Source organism: Lissotriton vulgaris, chromosome 2_1 (assembly GCF_964263255.1).
Source record: "Lissotriton vulgaris chromosome 2_1, aLisVul1.2, whole genome shotgun sequence".
NCBI lineage: Eukaryota > Metazoa > Chordata > Amphibia > Caudata > Salamandridae > Lissotriton > Lissotriton vulgaris.
The window spans coordinates 1,281,880,124-1,281,906,030 of NC_141687.1; positions in this window are offsets into that span (position 1 = coordinate 1,281,880,124).

Sequence of the window (25,907 nt, forward strand, 5' to 3'; positions counted from 1 at the left end):
GGTGTCTGATGCTTGCATTTTGAGATGTCATCCCAGTCTAAGTCCATAAGAATCCCCCTTTGTATCCCAGCGGCACCATGGGCTCATTGGGACACTTGCTCGAGGTCTCTGGGTCTATTTGTCTGTAGCACCATACATACTATGCCAGTTTTACATTTTAATATGCCAACAGGACCTCTGTGATCTTCCTGTAGGTAGCGCAGCTCAACTGATTTCCAAGGAAACCCACATTAGATTCCAAGAATAGGCATTCTACAAATATGCATTCTATAATGTCTTAAGGACATAACACATCTCATTTCCTTAAAAATAGGAAAGGGACTTTTGAACGAGAACAGAAATATATTTGAAAACAAGTTGCATAAAATAAGAAACATACATACATGCTGAATAAGACCAGGTATAAGTACATAATAGTGAAATACCCTTCATTTCACATGTTCCTTTAATCACACTGGAGACCTTCTTGATCTGCGATAATCCTGTCTTTCCTGACTTTATTGAGGCATACAATGGTTTCCATTTCCTTCTTGAAAAATCACTTCACTGTTCTCAGCATCCAATCCTGACATGTCCCTATAACTATAGACCTCCCCACTCTGACTCGCTTGGCGCGCACCTCTCATGACCTCTGCATTTGTCATCATAATCCAACCATTACAACGATCCTCTTCTCCATCCACTTCTACACTTACAATTCCCATTCCATTCTTTTGATACAAAGCCACATACCTTAAGTTTGAATTCTGACCATTCTCCAGTTCCACCCACATATTAAAAGACTTAACCGTGTAAGGCTCCTTGAACCTATATAACTGACCATGCACTCTTTCTGACTTGACCATTATCCAATCACCAGCTTCAATCACCCTGTGACCCACTTTATCTTTTATATCATTCCATTCACTATCACCTCTTTCAAGTAATTCCTTCAACCAACATGGGAACAAATCAAAACTGACCTTTCTCACTCTTATCATGCAAAAAGGTGACTTCCCAGTTTTATCACTCACAGTGGTCCAAAACGTCCACACCATGTCTCTCACCTCTTCTTTTACTTCGTGCCCACTTTTCCTAGCCATTTCTATTGTGCCCTTAACCATTCTATTGGTCCTTTCCACCTAGCTATTGGACTGCGGGCTATAATGCGATGTCTGTATGTATTTGATGCCATTCTTAACCTCGAAATCTCTGATCTGGTTGGAGATCAACTGTGTGTCATAGTCCATTGCCAAGTACTGGGATACACCTTCCTTCACAAATATGTCCTTGAGTACTTTGATAGTTGAGGTGGTAGTGACCTCAACTATCATAAAAGCAACTTCCAGCCATTTCGAAAGAGCATCAACAATAACTGCAGCATAATGCTGGGAATCCCACAGACACATAAACGATCCAATAATATCTAAACATACTTTCACCCAGGATGCACCCAGATCAGCAATATGTTGCTATTCCACATCCACCTCTACCTTCAGTCTTTTCTGACTCTCTCTGTATACCGGACACCCAGTCACATGTCTGAATACCTCTGCTTCTATCCCTGGCTACCAGAACCTTTTCTTTGTCATCGTCTGTCCCAAATGACCTTGATATGCTAAACTGATGGGCTTCCCTTTGACCTCCTGATGAGGTACAAATATTTTCATGATCAGTTTTTCACCCATATTGTCAACTCCTCAATCACCTTGCAATATGGCCTGACAGACACCAAACCCTCTTTCTCACCTATGTGAATAATTTTCATGAATCCTTTCAAAATCAAGTCCTTATCCATCACTACTAGTCACTCAGCATTATTGACAGCTTTATATATGCCATTCTTTGCATCCTCCAAACAGCCCACAACTTCCTCAACCTCATAATCCTCAATCAATCCACTCTTATCAGGTAATCGTGACAGGCAACCTGCCACAGGATTCCTCCACCCTGAAATGTATTCAATTACATACTTAAATCTCAAAAGTCTTGCGGGAACCTGCCAGAATATTTTTCCGTGCCTACAGGCCTCAGAATTCTCAAAAGAAGTTTGTGATCGATCCTCAAGACTACATTACTTACCCATCTGTTCCATGCCCCACGCGGCTGCCAATGCCTCTCTCTCAGTGACTGAATAGTTTTCTTCTGAAGAACTCAAAGCTCTAGAAGAAAAGGCTACAGTCATGTCTCTGCCATTGAGTTTCTGGGAAAGAATGGCCCCAATCCCAGAAGCAGTGGCATCTACTGTAACTATAGATTGTCTGTTGATGTCAAAAGGTGTGAGTATGCCCGCATTTACTATTTCACGCTTGTTTTCTTGAAATGTTCTATTTTGGTTTGTTCCCTAAGAGAATGTCCCGCTTTTATTTAGTGTCACCATGAGATTATAAGACTTTTCAGGAAAATTGCTCACAAATGTCGAATAATATTCTATTAAAGCAATGAAAGATGTGAGCTGATCTTTGTCACATGGGGCAGTTGCATTAACAACTGACTGACCAAATCAGCTTTAGGTGTGACACTACGGGCAGATATAGAGTAGCCCAAGTAGTCCACCTCCTCCACTATGAATCAACTTTTTTCTTTTTTTCTTTTCTAAATATGATACCTGCTTCTGATAACCTGGCCAGCACTCTTCTCAGTACTCCATTGTGCTCCCCAAGGCACCCCCAAAAACAACAAAAATGTGGGACTGGAAGAATACTGCAATCTTGACATTTTTCAAAATACCGGACATGGGAAACAACCTCAACAATGCAGTCATTACATTGCGTTACCTTTACAATGCGGTTGTTAAAACGACCACGTTGTTACATCGCAGTTACAACGACTTGCTGTAGATTGCACTCTAAACAAAGGAATAGTGTAATTTACTATTTCAACACCTTCCCTACTATTGCACACACTGGAGTTGGAATAGTAAATATACTATTCCTAAGTCCAGCAAACCATCTAGAGCAAGTCGTTGTAACGACTTGCATTGTAATGTACTGCTATGTAACAACAAGGTTGTTGTAAGGACCATGTTGTTATCGCATGAGTTGAAAACGCATGCAATGTTATGGTATATATTCCTCGCCATAATCCGCTGAAAGTCACTTGCAGTAGATGCCAATCTAAAAGAAAGTCTGGTAAACTGAAAGATGCTCTCTGGTGTTATGAATGCTGTGAAAGGTGTCAAGTCTGGATGTAGCAAGACCTGATATGCGCTTTAGAGATCCACCTTTGAGAAATAACACCCCCTCCCTTTTAGCATGAGCACCATCTCATCAATGTTTGTCAAGGGAGAACTCTCTATCACAATATTCTGATTAGGTGATCTTAGATCTACACAAAATCGCAGGCTCCCATCAGGCTCTTTGGCTCAAACTATCGGAGAAAGCCATTCTGATACCTCCACTAGTGTTATCACCTCATCTACCACCATCTGGCACAGCATTTAATTCAACCTATCTTTAAATGCAGATTGGATAGCCATGAACACTCCTATCCTAAGGCATGTAGGAAATTAGAATGCAAATGGGAGTCATCTAAAAAAATAGGATAGATTATTCTACAGTGGAATGTGGAGGAGTGTGGCTCAATGGTTAGAGCGGCAGACCTTGATGCAGAGTTCTGGCCAGAGACCAGGGTTCGATTCCCGCCTCGGCGGGTCTCCGGCTCATAAATTCCACTGACTGGATATTCTCGCCTCAGTGCCTATTCTAATCATGGGTCCCACGCTGCAACTCTGGGCAATAGCTTGCTTAGCCTCCACAACGGCCCCCTACAGCGCTGGGGATGCCTGGTTGCACCCCGGGGATGCCCAGGAGTGGACATTTCACGGGGAAAAGCCAGGACGGGTTCCCTAGCGGTATGAGTACAGCGCCAGGACACACTGCTTGCCGGGGTATCAGTGCGCTTTACAAATACGTCTACATTTACATTTACATTTACAAAAGGGCCCACAGACAATACCTTTATAAAATTACGTGTGTCAGAAAAGTGCATATTGTTTATAGAATTGACAAAGCAGCCAAGTCACATAAAGAATTGTTTAGAATTCTAAAGAAATTCACAGATACCAAATCCTGTGAGGCATCTATTCCAGTCTCCCAGGACCTGGTAGAAGAGTTAGAAAACTTCTTTGAGGACAAAATAACCTAAATCTACAACACCTTTGTTAAGGAGAAGGCAGAAGAAATAAATAGGACATGCAGAAGGATAGAAACTACCCATACAGTATTATTGAAGGAGTTCACCATGGTAACACAAGTTGATGTAAGTTCCGCAATAAATAGGGTTAGGTCACGATCATCGGAAATCCTGGCTCTCCCTATATTATGTCCACCCTTGCCCCTGTATTACTGCACAGCCTCAAAGACTTGCTCAATCTGTCCTTAAATCTGGAAGTAGTTCCAGTAAAATGGAAATCTGCGCGGGTCAAACCTATTCTTAAAAAACAAATGTCAGAGCCTAGAGAACTAGGAAGTTTTAGACCGATCATCCTACTACCTTTTTTCAGGAAGGTGATGGAAATATTGTTGAGCATATAATTGATGGCATACTTAGAAAGTCGACAATTGCTCAACCCTTCCCAGTCAGGTATCCATGCATGGCATAGCACTGATATAGCATTAGTGGAAGTACTAGACAAATAAGACTTTCTGTTGACGATGGACACGCAGCAATGCTGGTCCTATTGATCTGTCGGCCGCGTTCAATACCATTTCCCCTGTAGTCCTAACTAAAAGACTAGAAGAGATTGGTGTCAGAGGAAAAGCCCTTGGGTGGCTAAAGAACTTTCTGAAAGGATGGACACATTTGGTGCAACTAGAGTCCTATGTCTCGAGGACCATATCCTTGGACAGGGGAGTGCAACAGGGATCAGCGTTGAGCCCTACTCTTTTCGTTATATATGTGGTACCACTTGCACAAGTGTTAAAATCATATGGTTTTGGTGTCATCTCTTATGCAGATGACACACAGCTGGTCATCACAATGGGACCCAAGCCGGAAGAGACTAAAATAAGATTCCGAGACTGCATAAATCATATTGTCAAATGGATGCAGCAGGATTGTCTACAACTCAATGCAAGCAAAACAGAGGTTGTACTGTTTAGGAAAGCTCTTGTGGTCTGGTCAGATGACTGGTGGTCCATTAGTGTAGGCCCTATTCCCATTCCAAAGGCAACAGTAAGAAATCTAGGAATAATAGTAAATGAGAAATTGTCAATAAAGGAACATGTAAACCACACCTCAGGTACATGTTTTGGCATTATGTGCGCCCTATGGAAAGTATTTAAATGGATTCCACTTAGATCTAGAAAACCACCATAGACTTGGCCCTTATTATCAGTCGCCTGGACTATAGAAATGCTCTAATAAACTCCATGAATGAAGAACTGTTCACTAAACTTCAGGTGGTCCAAAACACTTCAGCACATCTAGCATGCCATCTTCCTCCCCTATCACCTTCAGGTCCCATCCTAAGAGGTCTACATTGGCTGCCAATAGAAAAGTACACTTGGTTTAACTTCCTTTGCCTGGCACACAAATATCTATATGGAAATGGTCCCCTGTTCCCAATGAGAAAATGTCATTGGTATGCTCCAACTAGGAATCTATGGTCCTACGGGAAGCATCTGTTATATCCCCATCAGACTTGCACTGCCAGAAATGGTGAAATATCATTTTCATACTTAGCCCCAATACTGGAACCAGCTCCCCCTACAGCTTTGGGTCTGCTCTGATCATAGACACTTTAAAAGAGCCCCCAAAAATTGATGTTTTAACTTGTCGCAGCTCCACTGTTAATATCCCTCCTGAAGTCTTGCACCAGCGCCTTGAGACACTATCAGGGTGGTTTGTTGTGTTTCATAAGTATCCAAATAATTATAATATTAATATCCCATCATCACATACTAATATTATCTGATCAGGAGCTCTGGGATGTATGACTATGTTCGCATCATGCTGGTACGCCCATCCCAAAATTGTTGGTCCAGACTGTCCAATGTAAACTTTACCCTTTATTACCCTGTCTCGAAAGCTGATCTCTGCACACATGTACCTATGATGTCTATGGTAGCTCTCTAGTATACTCCAAAAGTAATATCCTTAGGGTATGAATTTTACACCGGACCATTTTTCCTTACACAGGTCTTTGGGGATTATGGTGTAAAGAAAACCTGAATCAACCATAACAGTTATTTCTTTCTCTGTGACCACAAATATTGCTTTTGGCCCATTCATCCTAGGGTAGTGGCTTCTCGTCACTGTCTCTTTGGAATTTTTTGTTTGAATTTCTTCCAATGAGTGCATTTCACCATTCTGGCAATCCACAGTCAAGATTCTAGCAGGGTTATCTTCGGAATCCACATCCAACAGCTACAGCTACGGCCCGTGGAGGGAGTTCCGGTGGGGCAGAAAGGCAGGGTGGGGGAGGGGCAGGGTGGGGTGTGCTAAAAAACGGAATATGGATCTTTGGAGGTAAGTAAAGAATTTAATAAATAAAACAAATTTCGTAGTGCGCCCTGCATCGCAAAATGCGATGCAGCCCGCTACGAAATTCGTTTTATTATTTAAATTCTTTACTCACCTCCAATTATCCATATTCCGGTTTTTAGCACCCCCCACCCTGCCCCTCCCCACTTCGCCTTTCTGCCGCACCGTAACTCCCTCCACGGGCCGCGGCTGACATCTAATGCTTCCACTCTGCCTCTGTCATCATGACATACATGTGTGAAGTTACCTCTTTTTTCGCCCTTCCTGCGTTCCTTTCCATTTGCATAACAATTTTTTGATTCGGGACCATGGTACGAACTACCACACTAATGGCAATTCCTTCAAATTCAGATTTAATTTACATTTTGACATGTTTTATATCCCTTAGCTTCCTTACCTGAATTATTGTACCATGCATGGTTGTTTTTCATACAATAACATTAACTCCAATAATATGTTGTTGATTCTCAGTCACTGCGATTTCATGTACTTTCATTGCATTTAGACGTTGCAGCGCCTTCCTGCAAGTTTGTGACTCTTACACCACTTTAGCTATAGTTATTGCTTCCTTAAGGATTGAATTGCATGCTTCCCATTGCCTTTCTTGCAATTTTTTACTTGAACATTGGACTAATAATTGATCCCTTTTGAGTTCTTCCATCATTCCGAATTAACATTTGGTTGCCTACTACCCCAGCCTAGGTACAAACTCGTCAAAAGTTTCATCCATTTTTTTGTGGCGAATCGTATAGGTTTTGTCATGTCATCGTAATATTGATAATCTTTGCAAACTTTAATTTTAAATCTATACTGGACCTCCATATCTACATCTTCTATCACTGCACCTTGGGTATTCAAGCAAGCAGCTATTATTTAAATATAAGCTGTCCTTCTTTGTACCAGCTTGTTCAACAGCATCGCTCTTTTCCTAGTAGAAGTCAAATCTAATCCAACCATGGTTTTCAGATTATTTTCAAAATGACCTACCCTTTCCCCCCGCTCCATATTAGGTGAGCCAGGACTCTGGAGAAACATTGGAGGCAATACTATAATGATAATTATGTATTCCTTTAGTCCTAATCCTTCAGCTTGAAACCGAGAAAGATAAAATGACAGTAGCTTTTCCTTTTCCTTTTGTTATTTATAGTAGTTGCATTCAGAATGTACCATTTATGAACGTAATACCACTAATGCTTGTTAGATGGCACTGTTTCCTTTTATTAACCGGAACAGCTGCAGAAGATCGTGTCATGGGAGTATTGACGAATAACCAGCAGGTAGACTCCAGAAAATAATGTTTGAGACTCTCTTGAAGTTCGGGCAAAGTGCTGCTTATGTACTTGACTTAAATTTTATTTTTTGTCATCGCTCCGCTGAATAAGCAGGGGAATGAGTGTACGCTCGTGGTTGGTGTGTTACTACACCTCTCGAAACTCCAGAATGTCCATATCTCACTTTAAGTCAAAAGGCAGGAAGCACTTGAAACAGTGGCAGCTTCCCCGCTAAGGCGGAGGAGTGTCACTCCACTGCTCAAAAGGAAAAATAAAATGATAATAACGCAACGTTATTGTCGTTTTATTTCTCCTTTCACAATCATTGGCGGGGCGGGGCTGGCCAGAGCGGGGAGAGGAGTGGTTGCATTCCTTAAGTGCTCATGACTGCTCAGCCGGTCCTCTTAGGCCAGCCAAACAGTCATGCGCACTTTGCATGTTCCCCACCTGGCTGCATTACCAGTGGTGGCTGGTGACATTTGAAAGTGGTGGCGTAAAAGTTAGGGATGAGCTTTAAATTAGCTGAAATGCGGAAAGGAAGACCTACAGAGACTTTAGATCAGAGGTCTTCAAACTTTTGGATGCCGAGACCCCCCTGTCAACATTTTGAAGTGTAAGGACCCCCTCCTGACAACAATTTCTAAACCTGTAGGCAGGGCTACTGGAATTATGAGGCAGTTGAGGACCAAACTACGCAACAGGCTTGACTAAATTGTGTGGGAAGAAAATGTAAATGATGTTACGTGATGCAGCGTATTTTGGGATAGCATTGCTTCATTATTTTGAAATTAATTTGTTTTACACAGTAACACTGAGGAAAGTTTTCAGCCCATCAGTACCTGTTTATAACAAAAATACAGAAATTAACATCAGAAAGATTTCTAGTCAACCTTTGTGAAGGGCCCTCCACTCCGCAGGAATACATGCTGCCACATTAGAAGCTCACCTGGCCCTGGCCGGGAGAATCAGGGGTCCCTTAAAACCCTGGCGGTTTTCTGCAGAGTTAAGCAGTTTACCCATGCAGTTTTCCTCTCACTCCCTCCCTTCCATCCCTCTCTCCTCTCCCAACCCTGGATCCCTCTCCCACTTTGCAGGCCATTTTCTTTCACCCCTTTTTACAACTTCTGAACTCTCCCCATTCAACCTCTCACTTCACCTTTAATCACCTCTTGCCATTCTGTTTTTTTACTGCCCTCATCTCTAACAGTCTCTCGCATTTATCTCATGGCCTCTCTGGCCCCGTCACCACCCGTTCCCCTCAGCACTTCTCATTCACCTCGTCTCTCCATTCAACTTATTGTCTATTTGTATTTTACACCTCTCCGGTCCCCCCATTCATCTTTCACATCTCCCCTTTGTTCTAACAGAAGCCCTCACCTTTGGCTCACACTCACTTCTAGCGTGTCCACACTACTCTTCTGCAATTTACATTTCTCCTCATCCCTGACCTCTTCAATAAAATTCTCTCAATCCCTTGCTGTCCTCTCTCATCCTCATCTCTCCTCACCAAGCATACGGGTCAGACCTGTATGCTCCTCACAGCCTGTGCCACTCTGCTTATTGTTCCCCAATTCAAGAAGGCATGAGTTGTCTATCTCGCTGTTTTGGTGCAGGTCGCGCAGTTATGGGACTTGCACCCTCCTTTGTTTCACTCCACCAAAAATCGATTATCCTTTAGGAAGATATAAAAACCTTTCTCTATGCTCTGTAGGTTACCCCATTTGGCTGGTTATCCATCTCCTTCTGTGTGTTTCTCATTTGCCTTCAGGCAGCAGATGGTTATTAGCTCCAGGGCTTCTTTTGGTAACAGTAGCGCAGTACAAATGTAAATAATAATCTGCAAAAGCAGGGGAGCCACTAGACCAGAACTTCTGGGGGAGGGGTACTAACAACCCCAGCCAGGGCTGGCCCTAACACTGGTTGCACCCGGTGCAACAATCTTTTTTGGTGCCTTACCCCCGTTTCCTCCTTCTCCATGAATTCCCTCTCTACCACTCACCAACACTGCACCTCATTTCTCTATAACACCTTCCTGACAAACATTTCATTTTTATAGCGCTACTCATAGTTTACTCACATTAATTTCTGTGATCTGCATGGTACATATTCTTTGTAGCAGGCACATTAACCCTCTGCGATGTGTGGGTGGCAGGAGTGCCCATGTGAGTGCACGGTGAGCGTTGCAACAGTGTGAGAGTAGGGGGAGAGGAGTGACTGCAGGGTGAGTGAGGTGGCCGTACGAATTTGGGTGCGGATGCATGTTCAGAATGGGATGAATGAATGTATGATTACTGCTGGGATTGTTTGAGTTGTATATTCAGCAGTGAGGGTACAGGTGAGTGAAGTGTCACATGAGTGCAGGATGAGTAGTGTGCTTGTGTGACTGCAGGGTGAGGTATAGGGTGAACAGCACAAGTGCATTGTGAGTGCAGAGTAAGTAATCATTGTGAGTGCAGGGTGAGCAGGTGAATGGTGTGAGTGCATGGTGATCAGCGTGAGTGCATTGTGATCGCTATGAGGACAGGGTGAGCATGAAAGTGAAGGACGTGAAGGAGGAGTGAGTTGTCTGAATGCAGGGTCCATTCCCAGACACTTGAAGTAACCCAGCATGTTATTGACGGCGGCGTAGGGTTTAAGATCTAAGTTAAACTATTGCTATTATGGCAGGGTGGAGGAAATAAATAATGTGCTGATCCTGCAACAAACTTCCAGTCTTATGGATACGGTTACCAGTAGATTATTTTGATGGCCCAGTTGGTACAAAAATAGGCAGTCACCTAAAGCTGTATTTTAAGCACTTATATGTGAATACTTCAAACAGCAAATATAAATAGAAAGCACTTTTAATTGTGTTCTAGGACTGCCCCAATGATCCATGACTGATAATTAAAAAGAGCAAACACAGAAAAGTCACATAATGAAAGAATACATACTTTTTTATTTATAAATCTATTCAGTGTCAAGAGGAGGTCTCTGCAGGCTCTTTAAACAACACACACAGGCATTTTACTTTTGGCAACCCTACTTTATATTCCTTTTCATGAAATGCATTCTTACACTACATCAGTAAATGTAAAATACAAATGTAAGGAATAGGCAGATTGGGATCCAGGGGGTACTGGAATCAGGAAAAAAACAGTAAGCCTCTGTAACCAGTTTACAAAGGCATGTAAATATGTAAATGGTCTTTAAAGACCTTTGAAAAACTCAGATGGGCGTGCTGGAGATAAGACTCCAGACCCTGCTCAGCTGAGGCCCCAGCAGGTCGAGTTACACTGCAGCAGCCCGGGCTGAGACACAGGGGAAGAGGGGGGCTGAAGCCCCTGGGCCTGAGCAGAAGTGTGACTGGGAGCGCGACCCCCTTTGCATCGCTCCACGGCCCCCCTGGGGGTCGCGCCCCACAGTTTGAAGACCCCTGCTTTAGATGTACTTAAAGTACCAATAGGTATTTGGGAGCTAAATTGTGCAGAAAAATCCCAACAAACTCCCCATCCTGCAACACCCCTTTCTCAGTTAAGTTGAAGCAGCTCGTGAACATCTGCCTCACTTTCACAAATAAAGTAATAAACAAACAGTAGGTAGCTTCGTAAACACATTCACGCTGTTTCATTATTTGTGCTTACCTCTGGAAGTGCCGGCAAAGGCTGGGTGTGTGCTGCACGCGCTCAAGGCTGATTGGGCTTTGCTGCTGCGGGGAGATCATCATGGCCAGGACCAGGGGTTAAGGGCGAGAGTCAATGCAGGGGGTTTAGGACCGAAGAGGTGCAAACGAACGGCTGAAGAACTGGTGAGCCGCACCAAATGTGCATGACTCTTTGGTACTGAGGAAAAAACATTAAACCCCCTTCACACACCACTTCTTACCCCAGAATAGGAGTATTTGTTGCTCCAGGCTGCTATGGGTGCACCGGCTGAAACCACAGGCAAAGGGTTCTGGGAATGCGGTACGTAACCAACAAGGAATATCCAGGACCTGCGTCCTTACCAAAACCTTTACCAGAAGCAGAAGTGACCCACAAACAATTCTGCTTCTCTGCTGGCAGCAGGACACTGTCAGCAGACACCGGAGGGCCCCGGCCATGCTCCCGCAACCTGGCACAGGCTGTACCTAAACATGCATGGACTGTAACTCCACAATTCCAAATAAAAAAAAAATGTACCAACAGAGCTCATCCTTAAAGACCAGCGGGACACCAAAAACCTAGAGAAAGAAACATGCCCCAGGGTCAATATGGGCTGTGTGCACTGAGCCTGAAAGAAAGTTGCTGCAAATGAAAGGCATACGTGACCCTCCGTGATCAGGGGAATGCAGGTGCTACTACGGTTGCATTCTCAGTTGTATAGTACGGGGTTCCCTACACACGATAGTTACACAAACAGGCAATAGGCATAGAGCACAGCATTCCAAACTTTTCATGTTGGTGACACACCTTTTTGTGGAAAAAATTTCAGGGACACAGTAACGCGAGCGAGCGCAGCGAGCTAGCCCGAACCACCCACAACCCCACACACAACCCACACACAACCCCACATACACAACCCCACACACACACACACCCATACAGACACCCACACACACACCCACACAACCCCCCACACACACACCTACACAACCCCACCCCCACACACACAACCCCACACACAACCCCACCCCCCACACACACACACACCCACACACACAGAACCCCACACACACAGCCCCACACACACACACACCAGAGCTGGAATTAAAACCAAAAGTTCCAGATCACCAGGTCACCAGTAGTTCCGCCCCTAGACTAAATCGCTGTAGTCTAGAATCCCAGAATGTTGCATGTTCTTGGAGGAATTCTGTCTTGTAAAACTCTGCTCTTCATGGCCACACTTTTGATCTAGTATCCTGGCTTCAGCTGGGTTTGCTTTTCCTCGCAGTGGGTACTGCCCTCACTGCAGTGAGAGCCACCACTTCTCCCCATTTTTATGCTTTCTCTCATGGTTTTCTCTCACTTTAATCACCCGGCTCTCTTCCTCTTGTTGTATTTCTCCTCCTGTGTTTCACCCCCTCCCCTCTCCTATTACACCTCTGCCCCCAGAGCTCACCCTTCAGTGCAGGGCCTCTTCCCAGAAGCTGCTCTTAGAATGTGTGCCTTTCCATTCCTGGTGCACTACAGCTCTCACTCAGGCGGACCTCTCTCCAGGGCCACCTCCTGTGTTTGCCGAAGACTAGAGGGCACCTGCCCTGCACCCCCTCCTTTCCCCCATGCCACATCTCTACTGCCTGGTAACGTTTACTTTTGTAATTTGCTCTCTGTAATGTTCTCATGTATCAGTTCTGTTTCTATTCTGAAGTGCTCTGACACCTTCGGGTAACGTCCGCACTATATAAAAACGCATAAATAAATAAATAAAGGTCTCAGAGCGTTTACACGCGCACCAGTTGCATTACACACAGACACATCCATTTTTAGACACGGGGAGTTTATGCTATTTACCCATGTTAGACCTGGCCCCCTTGGCGTTGGTCCCCTTACATTACTCTCCCTGACCTCCCCCACCGCCCCCTTTATGTAACCCGGGCCTCTGCCCTCACCAACCCCGGGGAAGTAGGAAAGACACCAGTATAGCAACCCGATCCCCCGGACTCCTGAAGCCCAGCCCTAGAACGAAACAGTCCCCAACCTAACTTGACTGCACCCCTCCTAAGACCCCTGGCTCCGAAAAAAACCCACGCAGGGCCTGGAACCAAGAAGAACAGGAGCGCCAAACGCTCATGCCAGGCCTCGGAGCAGCAAGCCTTTCCCAAAGGAGGGGGTGGAGGAGTTTCGATCCCACCTCCCCCAGAGATGGCCCCACTCCCGGCTGGTCGCCTGGGCATGGGGCGGCAAAACTTCAAAGAAGCCAGACACCAGATGGCAGGAAGCCCTCGATTAACGCCGGAGTGTGTGCGAGTTTCTGTAGCACAAACTCCGCTGGAAGGTCTCAGAGCGCTTTACACGCGCACCAGTTGCATTACACACAGACACATCCATTTTTAGACACGGGGGAGTTTATGCTGATTGAGGCTGGAGTCTCATTCTCCTATATCGGCCTGCCGCCCCTGACGTCATCACATCACATCCTGCGACACACCTACGCATGGGGCGCGACACAGTAACGTGTCGCGCCACACAGTTTGGAAAGCTGTGGCATAGAGGCTTAACAACACTCTTTCGTGCCTGTTAAAATACAACCTTAAGCCGTTCATACTGACATAACATGAAGAAAAGCTGAGCTCAAGCCTCCGATTGTCCCTACAAGAAAGCTGCTATATTTGCAACCAGGAGATGTCTAAATAAACACACTTTACGTTCAGCAGCATGTGTTAAAATAACTTGTTTCCAGTTATCCGAAACTCAGCCTTTATAACTAAGTACTGTGTATGCCAATTGCATTTCCCAAGTGCCTTTGCACCAAGATTGCCAAACGCGAATTACCTTGTAATTTCCAATATTTTCAAATTCTGTCTTTCTTACAAGGTACTGTATATGTAAATTGGCCATCCTTTAAATCCGTGTAACAATATTTCACTCGAAAAAATACAGTGCTCCACTTTTTCGACCTAGTTTTCTAGAATATTCCGAGTTTAAATCTAGCTGGACTCTGAGCACTTCTCACATTCAAACAAGATCTGCTCCAACAAAGATAAGGCGTGTGACAAAACAAATAAATGTCCACCCATAAATATAAAATTGTGTAAAAAAAAAAGTAGACCCCATCAGAACGTGTGCTGGAGAGACCTCTTGCCATTGCTAATGCTTGTTTTAATAATATACTCTTCGCCCACCCCCTTCAGTCTCTGAAGGGGGTGGGCGGTCCGACGTCATGCTGACTGACATGATTGTCAGTTCTCCCTCGGCGCATTTGAACTTAAGTAAACTGATTCAGTTTACTTAAGTTCAAAGACGCCGAGGGAGCTGCGGGCGGGGGGCTACGCCCCAATGGACGCACCGCGCCTGTGCATTACACAACCTGATGAGGAACATGCACCGGCTCACTGTCTGTCCCCGTCTGAGCGCCAAACCACGGCGCTCAGACCAATCACATCGCTGCATTGCAGCGTTTTGATTGGCTCAGGGAGCCTGTGTGCCCGGGTGCTTCTGGCTGCCAGCCGGGCCTGGAGACAGGAAGCATGAAGATCAAGAGGCAGTGGCGTAACAAAGGCCCCGCAGTGCCCGCGATGCAGGGGGGCCTGAGCTGCAGGGGGCCCCCTCAGCACAGTACTCTCGTATGAGAGCTCCTGATAAAATCTGGAGCGAGGGGCCCCTTCATGCACCTTGCAGGGAGGCCTGCTCAAATGTCGTTACGCCACTGTCAAGAGGACGAAGATGGAGGAGACGGGCAGCCCGCCGTTCCAGGTAAGTCTTTTTTTTCACACCCCCCACACCCCACCACCCCCATCCCGTAGCCACCGCTATTGGCTTGAAATATCTGTCCCTAATAATTACGCTCCTGTTATGATCATTCATCATAATGTCGATGTCTCATGAAGCGTACTTGAGTAAATTATATCTTACTTGTCGGGTGACAGCAGTGGGTCGCAACAGCCCTAAAATAATTAGCAGTTTTACTCGTCAGGGTCCTGAAGGCAATGAGCAGGCCACGCAATTGTCACCAAAGGTTTGTGGTCGATAACCACCGTACACACTATGCTGATCATAAAGTTAAATATGCCAACAGGACCTCTGTGGTGCTCCCTGGATGCCAGTGCAGCTCAGCTCAAATTGTCCTCCCAAGGAACCAAATCTGAGTGTTGAAGAATAAATATTCTACAACTGGGCATTCTATAATGACTTAAAGACATAACAATGAGCATGCCCAAGATCTAGTTTTCAGTACAAAAATGCTTATCTTTTCCTATGTAGGAGGCTTTTTTACCGATTCGGTAAATAACAAATCGGTATTTACCGATTTGGTATTTACCGAATCATCATTTACCGATTCGGTATTTACCGATTCAGTAAATGAGATGTAGGAAGCACTGTAAACAGTGCTTCTGGACTTTATGGATTCATTATTTACCACCAACTATTAGTTGGTGGTAAATAACGAATTCCTATGTAAATGCAAATATGTGCATTTACACCTTTGCCATGTGACAGACATACATGCCCTTAGGGCATGTATGTGTGCCACATGTGCACACAAGCACTAATCAGGGGTGCAGCAGGGTGTCAACGTGACACCCTGCCACCCTTGACTTTTTTCCAATTTTACCGAATCGGTAATTACCGATTTGGTAATTGACATTCATTCCTATGGGCCACCAGGCCCATAGGAATGAATGGCACTTACCAAATCGGTAAATACCGATTCGGTAATTATCAAATCTTAATGATTCTGTAATTTTTACCGAATATTTACCTACATAGGAATTACCGATTCTAAAATACTGAATCGGTAAAATTCGGTATTTTAGAATTGGTAAAACCTATTTACCTACATCTAGCCCATTACTCCTAAGCCTTCAAGCAGAATTGATGAGTTGACCTTGAAGATTTCCATTAGGATACATCACTTATTATCTGTGGTGTGCAAACAAGGTTGCCCTCTACAGTTCATGCTTTTCATATATTAAGATATGTTGGTTAGCTGTTTTTTCATCCTATTTGTTAATATTTAACTCATTTGCAAACCGACATTCTAAGTTATATTTAAACATTTTTCTATCATTATTTGCCTGACATTATCAAAGATTTTTTAATTTTAATAAAATGATATGTATGATATACTTACTTATAGAGGCTTTCAACCAACCGTCTTCATCCATTGTCTTCTTGTTGTGTCCTTCGGCATTCTACTCTTTTACAGGGAGCACATTCACACACAGTAATTCCATTGAGTACCAGGGACTATTATGGCAAAATGTTTTTTTAGACAATTTTTTATCCTTTTTTCCAATGTATTTAATATTAGCGCTGCCCTGGTTGCTCTGAAAATAGTATTTTATAAATCCCATGAGAAAGCAAGCATTGACAAAGCCAGAGGCTGGAAGCAGAAACATCTATTACAACGCAGGCATTACATCGTAGTGCCTTTACGACGCAGTCAGTACCACAACTCAATGTTACCATGAGTTTCCTTACAACGCAAGTCATTGCAATGATTTGTTGGAATGGGGTGTTGGACTGGTGTTGGATTTTAAGTCCAACACCTTCCCTACTGATACACCGACTAGAGTTGTAATAGTAATTTAAACTATTCCAAAAGCAAGTCATTCTAATGACTTGTGTTGTAATGGAACTTGTGATAGTGACACGGTCATGGTATTGACTTCATTGTCAAGGCATGCATGGTTTTAGCATGGGTGGTAACAGATGCTATTCGGCTGGAAGTCAAGTCCAGGCCGATTGGCTTTGTCAATGCTTGTTGTATGTATTATTTTGTGCAGATGTTGTGTTGCATCCCGGTTGCTAACCCCGAGAGGATCCAGTCTTTATCTCAGATCAGAATCATGGCCTGCTTCATCTGAATCCCCAGGTGAGCCTCGTCCAGTTCTGGCGCCGCCTTCCAGCCAGCTCCTTTCACTGCTTGACCCAAGCTTTATCCTCTACCATTTTTCCAAGGATCCGGACACCTCACCCGTGACGTCGGTATTCTGGCCATCCCAGCCTCGGGTTGAAGTTCTGCTCTCCCCTAGCCTCCGGACGCCGTACTTGTGATGCCGGTTTGGGGCCGCTCATCACACTTCAGCCGGCGGACCTCACTACACTACTGGTCCCCCTCCGCTTCCGGACGCTCAGCCTCACAGCCTGCCTGATGCCGGTTTCCCTTGCCTCGTGTGTCACACACAAACATCTGTGTGCTTACCTTCATTTATGCTTTCCCGACGCTGCTATTAGATACTCTGGCAGTGCCTTGTATATACTTCTGGGACGTATAGCGGACAGTACATTCCTACGCATATTCCCACCTTCCTCTATCATCATGATCCCGTCCCACATCAGCAAGAACAAACCGGTAACCTGGTCCTGAAGATGACCCTAACCTACTACGGGCCGATTCGCCATTGACTTCCCAGTGCAACTTTTGGCGCTCTACTCAAGTACACAAATTGCTAAAACCCTTCTGTAACTTGGGTAAATATTTAATCGTGAACCAAAAGTACTTTGTAAATATCTTGACTTTGCTCACTCTGCGCCGTTCATCGCTGTGTCACTTCCCACTTGTGCTGCCCACCTAATGTGTCACGAGCACTTCTGTGCACGAAGTTTCTTTCAGGTTACACCCACATTTAACGAAAACAGTGCTGCTACTATTGTTTCATCTGTTTTTCCCATTACATGTTTTTTTAATATGTAGTGCCCCTGGCACATACCTTTACCCTGGAGTCTCCCTGTTCCTTTCTTTTTTGCAACTATATGTGCATGTTTGCTTATTAGCCTAATAAGTATTACCTGTCGAGACATTGTTTGTGTTACACATATTCACTACCTAGGTCTCAATTGGGTATACGGGTATACTCCTGTAGTCTGATCTTGATCCTTGCTATAGAGCATGTCGTAGCCTGCATGGGCATTATAAATGGATTGGCTGCGGCAGGCAGAGCGCTGGTGCTCCACCCTCGTTAAAGGGTGTTTTTACTCGGCACTTGAAACACGGAAACAGAAGCTGACAGTCTATACGTCGTGTGTTATCTTTACAGTAGTATTAATACTGGAATCACAATGTTCAAGTACTTTTAATGGCAGTCTGTAGTGTTCCAGTTTGTTTTGATATAAACCGAGAGCAGATCTGCACAAAAAAACATCCAAGTAAAAGTCACATGAGTGTATGTTAACTCTTTGGAGTCTTTTCTTGAATTTTTGTGCTATACCTCCAGGCACTGCCCGAGAATAGTTTTAATTAATAAACACAACCCTACTGTGAAAAAAAACAGGAACAAACACGCTCATCTTTGGGTGATGTATCTTCTATGCATCATTTGTTAGGGCTCTAAACCAACATGTTTCCAAATACCTAGCACAGGCTTCAGGGGGCTGCAGGAGCACAACAGGCAGAAATTCTTCGATCACTTTGAATGTAAATGTTCTTCAATTTGAAAGTGCAGGTTTTCTGAACCCTGAACATCATAGCACACATAGTGCTTTTTAAAATGTCATTCATCTGACGCGTACGTCCCACTTAAGCGATGTTGCTCAGCCAAGTTCAACGTGTAAAGGAAACTGCCCATAGCCTTTCTGTGAACCACACAACTAGTACATTATTTAATGATGCAATTTCGTTTTACGCAACAGCAGCACTTTCGCCCTGCTTGAAATCCTCAGAGTAATACTATAAGGACGGATAGCCTATTATGAATCTTTTTAATGGATTCCTTTTTAGGTTTTGCCTGCACAGCGCTTGCGCTGTGCTTTTTGGGTTTTTCCTACACAGCGCTTCTCAACAGAATAAATTTACATGGTAGTTACTTGACTTGTGGCTGTTTTGCATCTTGCCCAACCATGACGGCTAGTGAACTTTGAAACTAGTCGGGATCTGATACATATCCCTACTTTCACTGACTGAGCATAGCAAGAAACGTTGCCCCTACTGCTCAGTGGAGTTGGAAAGGATCCTCCTCTCATGGCCCAGTTTTGCTGCAACTTGTTCGTAGCACTAGCGAGGAACTCTTCTTGTTTGGAGCTATCCTGCCCAGAGGGTAGGTGCAGTGACCAGAACATCCCAAACCTTTATTTGATTCATCCAAAACTCAGCAATTCCGCTCTTTCTTTTTCACTACCCAGATTTCACTCATTTCTTTCTTTACTCTATGATTTTTTATTTGCTGGCTGGCGCTCTTTCTTGTTTCTTAAATCCTTACTTCTCTACTTGCTTCCTTCCTCAGTCCCTCCTTCTCTTGTGCTTTCATTTGTTAATTTTCCTGTTATTTATCCCTTTCAACTCAACCTAGTGCCTGGCATTCAGGTACTCTCATTCAAATATTAGTTTAATATATAATTTTTCCTCTGCTCACCAAGCTAAATCTTACAAGAAAATAATTATTAATAATCACATAGGCGAAACCTATTGCATTTACTAATGCTTGTTAATTTAGAACATTCTACTCTCAGTGCGTGGAATGTTCTAATAGCCTTATTGCCCTCAGGCGATACCAGTTGTTAACTACCATCTTCCTCATTATAGGTCCTAACCTGCAGCTTTGACAAATAACTCGCTATTTTAAGGAATGCCATATTTAGAATTCAACCTAATTATAAAATAGGGACTTGTGTAATTACAGGAATCATAAGTCTGCCAGGAGGAGCGGTTTACTCCCTGATACCCGAAGCAGCTGGACTGCTTGGTTAGCTCATGGATTCTTACAAATCTGGACACCCTGAGCCATGTGCTACAGACGGGTAAAGACAAGACCCTCTAGAATTCTCCTTAATTAATTAGACACCCATGTTCACACAAGCTCGAATGTAGACCAGCATTGTTTTTAAAGGATTTTAAAATTCTAATCTTCATGGTGCTCTGGTGGGATTAAAGGTCTACTGGCTATATATGAAGATGTTTCCATTATCAATGCATCTGTTGCTATTGTATTATTTGCAAACTTATATTATGGACCAAAGATTGTGATGTGATGATCTTTATAAATCAGCTTTTCTGTTGTATCTTCTTGCGGATATTGAATTTTAACATTGGTGCAAATTAAAGCAAATTTACGAGAGAACACTCCCATGCTTCAATGCCTGCAGGCATGGCTAGCATGGGTTACCACCAAAGCGCCATGTCTTCCTCTCCTGCGTCACCAGCTGTTTGCGCAGCTGGGGATACAAACTGAAGACATTTCAGTGAGACTGAGGGCATAGTGCCTTGTAGAAGATCCGACACAATGTGCTGCTGTACCAGCGACTCACATCATGGAACTCAGAATTTGCAAACTATATATGGGAAAAGTAGGGTACAGACCCCATGGAAATGAGAGGAACATAATAAGGTTTACCATAGTTACAAATGCTTATAGTTCAATTAAGACTTGACTTGCCAATTTCCTTCAAGAAAGAACAGTCTTTTTCTGTCTGTCGGACGCTCTCTAAAACCTGCAGAAAACACGCTGAAGGCCACCGGAATTAGAACCCATGTAAGAACATCCTGTGGCCAAACTTCCTAGCTATCTAAATTAGGGCTTTTCATACAAGGTGACAGGTGCACCGCTATTCACTCAAGTGTTTGCTTCTTTCCACAGGTGGGAAGTTTCGATGTGGAAGAAAAAAGCTGTTGCGGTGAGTTAAGCTAGAGCGATGGCCATGTATGGCGATGTAGGTGCTTTGTAGAATGTTGTCTGGTGCACTGATAAGGTACTAATTCTACATTCTGTCTGTGTTTCTCCAGGGCTACAGGTGATGAGATGTAACCACAGGTAGGTGGCAGTACACTGGTGTCCAATAGACTGCTGCAAAGGAGGAATAGTTATCATCATTTTATTTACTCATTTCATTTGGGTTTCTTGTCAATTAAGCAACCAATCAATGATTTGTAAAGCATTGCTTTTCTCTCAGGAGGGTATCCAGGTGCTGGTGGGGGGGGCTGCTGTTGGGAGTTGTCAGTCGAACATCCTGGTTTTTAGACCATCTCTGAACTTCTGTTGGATGGGTTTAGACCAGAGGTGGAGTGGGAAGCCATTACAGATATTGGCGGCTAGGTGGGAGAAGATGCAGCCGCTGCTACTGGGGCGTGTGGGCGAGGGAGAGGGAGGCTGAGCGTAGTTGTCTGCGGGTTGGTGGAAGTTCAGTCAGTGGTTGGGGTAGGCTGGTCCTTTGTTGTCCAGGGCCTTGTAGGCGTGGGTCAGCCGTTTGAACTGGCACTTTTTTTGGATGGGGAGTCAGTGGAGCGCCCTGAGGAGGTGGTGGGGGGGGGGGGGGAGGACTCTTCTCGAGATGTTGAGGATGAGCCTGGCTGCAGCATTTCAGATGGTTTGCAGTCTGCTCAGTAATTGTGAGGGGATGCCCACGTAGAGAGAGTTTCCATAGTCCAGGTAGCTGGTAACGAGGGCTTGGGTGACAGTCTGGTCTTGATGGGGAAACATTTGAATTTTTCCGGAGAATGTGGAGGGTGAGGAAGCAAACTGAGGAGACAGCATGTATCTGCTTTGTCATGGTGAGCTTGTTGTTGAGGTTTCTGGGAGGGGGAGGGGCCCAGTTGCTGACCACCTGTCGTCCCATGGGGAGGTGTTGCTCGCATATTTAAGTATCTCTGTTTTTTCAGTGTTGAGTTTGAGGCATTTGGTTTGCATCCAAGTGCCTATGGAGGGAACAACCATTACAACGCAGTCATTACAATGCACTACAATTACAATGCAATCATTACAACGCAACTGCCTTTAAATTGCATGCCATCACAACGCATGTCACTACAACACATTTCATTACTACACATGCCATTACAACGCATTATAAGGAAAGTAATGGAGAATAGTCATTTTTAACCATACTCTATCCAACACTTACCCTGCTGTTGCACTCACTGGAGTGGGAATGGTGATTTCTACCCCTACAATAGCCAACACTTACTCTACTGTTGCCCTTAAAGTATTATGCGTTGTAATGGTATGCATTGTAATGGAATGTGTTGTAAATGTAGTTTCTAAAAATGTGTTGCGATGGCATGCGTTGTAAAATCATGCGTTGTAATGGATGTTGCTATGTAAAAACTGCATTGTAAAGGCTTGCGTTATAAATGTTTGCGTTGTAACGTGTCCTATTCGGCTACACTGCTCATGCACCTGTGGAAACTGATATTGGTGTTATTGGGGTTTGAGCGTAGAAAGAGGATGAGCTGAGTGTCGTCAGCTTATGATATAATGTTCATACCTTAGGATTTGATCAGCGTGCCCATTGGGCCATGTATGTGTTAAACAGGGCTGGACTCAGTGAGGACCCTTGGGGAACGCCACAGATGATGTTCTTTGGGCCTGAGGTGTAAGACAGTACGCGGACGCTTTGGGTTCTTCCAATGAGGAAAGAAGGGATACATTTTAGGGCATTTTATTGGATCCCCATCTATTGGAGTCCATGTAGGAGAGTGTAGTGTGACACCGTATCGAAAGCTGCGGAGAGGTCAAGGAGGATCAGTGCTGCTGTCTTATCCTAATCTAGAACTAATACATTGCTCCCCCTCTTGGGAGAGAGCGGAATAAGACCTCGTGGTCCCCCTTAAGTTGTGCTTGAAGGTGCTCTCTCCCAAGAGGGGGAGCAATGTAATAGTTCTTGTGGATCTCTCACTGCTTGGCCAGACAGCGATCTCCTTTGAGCACACTACAGAACATTACAACTTTGCAACTTTACCCATTGAATAAGCTGTGCGAGTTCCACTTGCTTTTTAGTTTATCCTAATCTAGGACAGATCAGATGTCACCTGTGGCTGCTATTAGGACAGTTTCTGTGCTGTGATTAGTGCAGTATCCAGATTGTGATGGAACAAGGAGGTTGTTGATGTCTAGGTGGTTGGAGAGCTGGCTGTTTATTGCTTTCTCTAGGACATTAGCCAGGAACAGGAGCAGGGAGACGGGCTGTAGTTCTTGCGTTCTTCTGGGTCAGCTGTAGGTTTTTTTTAGCAGAGGTTTAACTTCTGCATGTTTCCATCCTGCTGGGAAGGACACAGAGGTGATGGATGAGTTGAAGATGGTAGTGAGTTCCTTACTGGTGGAGTTGCACCCCAGGTTGAACATGTGGTGGGGGCAGGGGTCTTTGGGTCCTCCTGAGTGGATGGAGCTCATAATGGTAGTGGAGGTTTGCGTGATTAGCTGATACCACATAGTGATTATAGTGTTTGAGGTGGAGTTGGTGTTGTTGAGGAGTTCATCAAAGTTGTCACAGGTTGGTTGCAGGTCGAAGTGTTCATAGATGGTGGCGGTATTATAAGCACTACAAACCACCTTTAAGTGGCTTCAGGGTACTGTTAGTAAGACTTTTTCCTGTACAATGATCATGATGCTTTGGACTGAAATAATAAAAGTATTTATTTGGATAGTATCTAGACAGAGCTATGGATGGGAAAATGGAAGAGAAGGTGATCAGAAGTCAACCATCTGAGATTGTTACTGGTATTAAATTGTTTGTAATGATAACGTTGTCTTCTAGCAAATACAAGAGTATTATACATATTCAGTGGCTGGGATAGTCAGAAATCTACCATCGCTGGTTTTCTCCAATACTTGGAGTCAATTTCCACTTTTTTGGGATTCACAGAGAAACTCAGAAAAGTCATGGAAATCTATGAACATAGATTTACTGAAGTAATCCCTCTTGCCAAAATGTCCCCATGCACATATTACACAAGGTTTAAAATTCATGTGGGAAAATATTTTCCATATGTAGAAACACTCTCTCCCCTCTTCCTGTTGAAACATTTGTAGTGTTTATTGAATTTTTTGCCACATTTATACAACTTTTTGTGAATAGTGGTAGGTGTGCAAACGGGGTTGAAAACTGTATTTGAAATGTTTGTGAATACCATAAAAGGTATAATTTTGAGGTATTTTAAAACATTTTCATTGGTTGTCCCTTTATCCTTTTTCCAGAAGTGGGAACGTTTACAGCTACTGTTCAAGTGGAACACATTAACTTACTTTGTGGGAGTGTGCCTTCCGTAAGGCATCATAGCTTCGTGGTAGATGTTGTCCTTGCATTTTACATGCTGTTTTTTAATCTTGGCTTAGAAGGAAAATACTGATCTTTTTTTGAAGGAGTTATTCTACTTTCATTTCAACAGTTATTACCGTTGTATATTCACTAGGTAATCTCCCGACGTCATGGCGTTTTGCTTCAATTGCCGCTAATTGTCAATGCTGCTGACCAACTCAAACGGTAACAGTTCCTAGAAAGGCATCAGTCCCTCTGTGTAGTCCACCATCCCCAGAACCCACAAGTTTCAAAGACATAAATACAAAAGGCATAATTAGGATGGCGGGCGGACTTTGTCCGCCCGCCATCCTCACGGTAAAAAGGACCGCCTGCCATAAGGGCGGGAGTCCCGTGAGGGCAATTAGGATGCGCCCGCCACAGTGGTGGGCGCATCCTGCATTCCTGGCATTGTGGTGGGCCGTGCACTCAGCACCGCTCGCCACAATGTCAGGAAGGCATGTTGTGCACTTCCATGCACAACATGGCAGGCACCGAGCGGTGCCTGCCATGTTGTGCATGGAACTGCTAGATGGCACCATAGGTACCCACCATGTGCACCCCCCACACCCCAGAGTACCTGGGGTCGCGCAACAGACCCGCGCTCAATTTCCGCATGCCTTTCCGTGGCGAAAGGCATCTTTCCGCACCCATGTTAATATGGCTGGCGGTGTCTAACAGACACCGCCACCATATTAAACCCTTTTCCACCCGGTCAACTCGTTGACCGGGCGGAAAAGCGGCGGACGGTCTTTCCGTCTGCCTTGGTCCCCCCGCCATAGTAATATGGCGGGGGGAAATGGGTGGCGGGCGGGGTCGGATCACGAGCGGATCGTCACCGCCATGCGGGCGGTGGCGATCCGCCCGTGATCCTAATGGGCCCCAACCTGTAGTAGCCCTAAAACAAAGAACATTTAGCAAGTCTGTGCCTTCAGAAAGGCTACCATCAATACTGTCTACTTTCGTGCCCTAGTGGGGTGTAGTTTATCATCACCCAAACATTTTATGTTTCAGAAATTCCATTTATGTGAATTCTGTTCATTAGAAATGTGGAACGTCGAATTGCAGAATCATTTTTACTGTCATTCTTTATGAAGCACTGATATGAAAAAAAATAGCTAAGAAACTAGCTTAACTAACTTAATTAAACATTGTATTGTATGAGAATAGAAAATATCGAGGGGTGCCCCATGTGTGAGAAAATGTACCCCAACTGTTATGTTTTCTGTACAGCATATAGCAGGGCAAGGTCAAAATGGTTGATCCCCATTCGTAGAAACCTGGGCACTACAAGAAATGAGGTACCCTGTAGGATTCCTCAAACTGATTTGACACCCAATGTGGTCTTTACTGTTTACATATTTTTATCGCATGCTCGGCTGATAAGTAAAAGACAGGTGATGTAATTTGTTTAAATGGACCTAGATGGCCGAGTTTTAGAAAATACACAGCAATGTTAAATTTATTAATCAGCAGTGTAACATATTTATGGATTAAGTAGAGGTAAGTCCTGGCTTGTTGACTATGTACTTTTCTTTTATAAATG